This window comes from Gossypium arboreum, chromosome 11, assembly GCF_025698485.1.
Source record: "Gossypium arboreum isolate Shixiya-1 chromosome 11, ASM2569848v2, whole genome shotgun sequence".
Lineage (NCBI taxonomy): Eukaryota > Viridiplantae > Streptophyta > Magnoliopsida > Malvales > Malvaceae > Gossypium > Gossypium arboreum.
In genome coordinates this window covers 5,995,718-6,001,262 of record NC_069080.1, presented here as the reverse complement: position 1 = coordinate 6,001,262, position 5,545 = coordinate 5,995,718, and the positions used below count along the sequence as shown (strand labels likewise).

At 31.3% G+C, this 5,545-nt stretch overlaps 1 pseudogene; it reads right to left on the bottom strand.

Annotated features, from left to right (window-relative positions):
- Positions 1-333: 333 nt before the first annotated feature.
- Positions 334-5,545, bottom strand: LOC108471642 (glutathione S-transferase U17-like; annotated as a pseudogene).

The window sequence follows — 5,545 nt, the reverse complement described above, 5'->3', positions numbered from 1 at the left end:
GCCGAAAATCCAAAAGAAAAAGCCTAGGGAAGAGACCAGGGGACCAAACCCACCACCTTTCGACAACAAAAGACCAAAGAAAACAATTCCCGAAATAGGAATGGATCGAAAAGGCCATTGGTAAAAGAAAAACAAGACAAAAAGGGAGCGACCATGGGAGGGATCACTTGGGTGAGGGAATGATGGTTGATCGCACGACCGACAACAAAGGAGAGAAACGAGGTATGGTTTGGGAGAAAATGAGTTCAGAAAATGTTACATTCAAGTCCTAGTTAAAGGCCAATAAATATGACTTTTGACTTTTGAATGTTATCACATTCAAAGCCAATCAATTCATAATTTGGAAGTGGAAGAAGCCACTCCTTTCATTCTACCCATAATAATCCCATCGGATTCTATAAGATTTTCTGTCGTAGGCATGACATCCTTAACGACGGCATTGGAGCAAAATCTGTGAGCCCATTTAAGCAAATCAGGGGTCTTGGTTTCACTAAGCAATTACTTGATCCCATTCACTTTTTCTTCCACTCTTAGCAAGCATAGAAAGCACCCAAATGCGATGTCAAGGTATCCAATTTGATCCTCTCCAAAGAATGCCTTGCCTTTGCTGCACTTGACAAATGCCCCCTCCAACAGTACTAACCCTTTCTCCACTTGCCTTATTGCTGCTTTCTTTGTATCCTTTCCTTCAGCAATACCAATAGCTTTCAAGGAAGGAAACCACTACAACAATTAACCCCAAACAAATCTCATTAAAAACAAGTTTTTTCTTTAATACATTAGCAGCTAAAATTTTTTAATTTAAACCCCTTTGGATAAGAGAATCCTTGATTAATATTATTTAGTTAGAATGTAATTTAATAGATATTTTTGGGTATGTTGCTCACTTATAATAATATTAATTAATTAAAATTAAAATAATAGTAATCAACAAATAATAGACAAATATTGAATTTTCTCAACTAATAAGAATATACAAATGTAATACCCCTTACCCGTATCCGACGCCGGAACAGGGTACGAGGTATTACCAGACTTGAGTACTTGTAATCATTTAAAAATCGAGACATAAAATTTCATCAATTTTAAACTTTTCAAACATATTCAAGACTATCTACATTAAATGACTTTATACAATAGAGACCTTCAAATAACATAGCTCAGTATTTTAGGCCAACTCCTAGCAACTTAATAATAATTAAACGAGTCCCCATTCATGCCAAAGACTTAAAAATACTTTAAAACCTTTATATACCGATCAATAGTTTGATAGTGTGATTTAACCTCCGGCGACCTCCAACTCGAGCTAACATCTGCGACACTATAGGAAAAAAGGAAAGGAAGGGAGTAAGCATTATAGCTTAGTAAGTAAATATGTAAATATTCATAAACAATACATTATCATGCATTAAACAAAGTCACAATATGTTCCCGGAACATTACCATCACAAACACACATACTTTCACTATTACAGTTATAAACAGGTTCAAAATAAGCTGTCTAGCAGAGTACCAGCAGCTAAATTATTTATTTCTGGAGCTAAAAAACTCAAAATTACAAACCATTAATTTTCATTTAAACTAGATTCAAGTATATTCTTACCATAAAATTTTCAGAATTTTTGGTCTAGCAAATTAGTACAGTTTATTCATTGAAGTTACCCTGTTTCAACTTTGCTCAACCGCCTCGACCACTCTTCACTACAAATAAATTTTCTCTTCGTACAGAACTCATATGATGTTATTGTTTATTTTATTTGAAACTAGACTCATTAAGGATTTCAAAAATATAAATTATATCCCATAATTATTTTTTTAAAATTTTAATGATTTTTCAAAGTCAGAAAAGGGGATCACGTAATCATTCTGAACCAGTCTCATAGAAACTTAAATATCTCAGAATATAGAATTTCTTTGCTTGTTCTGTTTCTATTATATGAAAATAGACTCATTAAGCTTTAATTTGATATCTCATTCAGTCTCTGATTCAATTTCTACTATTTTTGGTAAATTTTTAGATTCTCGTCACTGCAACTATCCAGAACGGTTTTATTGTCAATTTTGATCTTTCACACTTCAATTGTATTCATCACTTACCCATAACAATCTTTCCAATTTCCATTCACATATCAAGCATATTACTCATAAGTTACTTACACTTATCTTCACAAAGTCATACACAATTTCATTTAGTCAATTTCCCAGTTGAACGCTTCGGAATAATAACAGATACGCGATGGTATCACATACAGTCCACCTTTAAAATCGAAGCTCTCTTGTACACATAGTGGCCTTCACTTACCACCACTCATGTGACCTAGCTCGATTGTACACAAAATTTTGTCTCTCTTGTACACATGGTGTACACATAGTATCACCCATGTGACCTAGCCACTTTATCTCGTAGCTCTCTTGTTTACATGGTGTCCTTCACCTGGAACCACACATGCAACCTAGCTACATCTATCTTGTAGCTCTCTTGTATACATGGTGTACACATAGTATCACCCATGCAACCTAGCTACCTCATAATGTCTCATAGCTCTCTTGTACACATGGTATACATCCCGTATTACACATGTGTCCTAGCTACATTCCATCTGTATCTTTTGATTCCGAAGGTTCAAACAGGAAGTATCTCACTTTCTAATACTTTATTTCATTCTTCCAATAAAATATGCTGAAATATAAAAATATAATAAAGATAATGTATTATTTACATACAAACTTACATACTTTCTCATTTCCATGCCGAATTAATATTGAACATTTAAATCATCATAATTATACTTACTTTCAACACCTCGGCAATCATAGTAAATGTATTAATTTTACATTGAAACATGCATAAATTAATGCTTATTATACATATGAACTTACCTCGATACTAAAATGGCCATTTTACCAACTTTCTCGATTTTCGATTTTTCTCCCATTCTAGGTTCAAATATTGTTTTCCGGGATCTAAAACATAATATTTTACTTATTTAATTAATGTACTATTCAAAACAGTCCTTAACTCAAACTTTGGCAAAATTACAATTTTGCCCCTAAACTTTTGCATATTACACTTTTGCCCCTAGGCTCGGGAATTAAACTTCATCCCTTATTCTTATGTTTTATGACATGCTGATCATTTTTCCCTTCTATGGCAACATCAAATTCTCACTCTAACACATAGCTATGAACAATAACAACTTTTACCGATTAAGCCGTTTTACTCATTTTTGCTTAAAACCGCTTAGCAAAAGTTGTTTAACATAATTTCAACCTTCATATTCTACCATAAAACATCAAAATAAACACATTTCACCTATGGGTATTTTTCCAAATATGAACCCTAGCTTAAATTATTGCTAGAATAAGCTTAATCAAGTTATCGGGATTCCAAAAACATAAAGAACTTGAAAAACGGGGCTAGAACGGACTTACTATTGAGCATGGAAAGCTTGAAAACCCTAGCCATGGCTTCCCTCATGCTAATTTCAGCCTCCATGAAAAAGATGAGTCAATTTTGGCTTTATTTTCCCTTTTTATTTCTTTTAATTACCAAATGACTAAAATGCCCTTAAGGCCTTTCTTTAAAATTTTGTCCTATTCATATCCATTTTTGTCCAAACAAAATATAATGGTCTAATTCCATTTAAGGACCTACTCTTTAAAACCCCATTTCTACTTATGAATTAGAACACATATTTTGCAACTTTTGCAATTTAGTCCTAAAAGTCCAATTAAGCACTTTATCAGTAAAATTTCTTAACGATATTTTTATACAATATTTTAATCAATAAATAAACCTTAAAACTTAATCGGAATAAATTTTTTGACTTCGAATTCGTGGTTCTAAAACCATCGTTCCGTTTAGGCCCTCAATCGGTCATAAAGAACTTCTACAAATAAGCCCTAATAGGCAAATTAAACATGCAATCTATAAAATTTCTTATCAATACTCTAACACATGCATCTAATCACTCGGTAAATCATAAAAATAATTAATCGAAATAAACTTTTCTATCTCAGATTTGTGGTTTCGCAACCACTATTCCATTTAAGCCCTATTTCGAGATGTTACAACAAAACTCACTTACAATAAATAAAAATTGAATTAGTTGATATGTTATTTGAGAAAACATAATAAAAATTTAAAAGTTCGACTCAGCCCTTAAATTATATCCTTTTTTAAGTTAGGTATTTAAATTATTGTTTAATCAAATCAAGTACAAAATTATAATTTCGTAATTATTATGGGACTCTACCATTATATCTGTTTAAAAATAATTTTAGCCAATCAAGATTGACACATAGTATTTTAATAATTAAAATTTTTAATTTTAATATTAAATAAAATTAATTAAATCATAATTAAATTATTATTTAATATTATATTTTCTATCTCCTCTCTTTCTCTTGCCCCTCCATTATGATCTTCTTCCTTTCATCTTCTCTCTCTACACACATCTTCATCTTTCTTTTCCCTTTTTATTCACTGTAGCAAAATGAAGGGTGGAGAGAAAATGAAAATAAAAATAATTTAATTGAATATATATAATTTCATGTAAATGATGATATAGATAAAAAATAACATACGTTGAATTTGTATTGGTTGAAGTGTTTTTTTTTAAATAACGGTAAAATCTATAATGATTATAGAATTAAATTTTAAGTATTTAATTTAACAAAAAAAATGCCTAACTAAAAAAATTGGTATAGTTTGAGTTATTCAATTAAACCTAGTATCTAATATATATATATATATATGTGTTGATTTTTTCATCAAAGCCATTAAAAATTAATTGAAATTGTCACAATTCTCATACGCAACGGCGAATCTAATGGGCTGGCAGGGTCTCATACCTCTGAAAAATTTTCATTTAGGTTACTTTATAGTTTATAAAATTTTAAATTAGCAATCATAAAATTGTGCTTTAGTCCCTCCAAAAGTGACAATTTTAATTTAATTCTCTAAAAATTATAAAAAATATAGACTATTAAAATGATAAAATTGTATTTTTAGTATAGTAAAAGTATATAATTTAATTCCGACCTCAAAAAAAAAATTATGACTTTGTCCTCTCTTTACGAGTATGTGATTACAGAAAGTAGGTATGGTAAACGTATGTATCATAAACATGGCCTCTAAAGGTATGTTATCATGGACCCTAAAACTCATCTAACTGTAGTGAATGAGTTTGCATGGATAAATCATAAATGTGTAATACCTGGTCTTTAAGATAGCCAGCCTAGAACCGAGCAGTGACATGTTCAAGAGGATCAAAAGGAAAAATGGAGGGAGCATAAGGCCAAATCTCGTCCATGTATTCGACAATATTGAGAGACTCACAAATGGACTTATCACCATGAACCATGACTGGGTTTGACTTTGATTCGTGAAGGACCTGGCTTTGGTCATCCCTGTTAGGATTTTTGATAGCAACAAAAAAGGAAACAGAGTAGAGAAAGAAATACAAGACACAGAACAAGGAAGCAAGAAAAAATTTACTTGCTCACCAACGTGCAGCAAGGAAGCAATTTGATATGCTTTGAT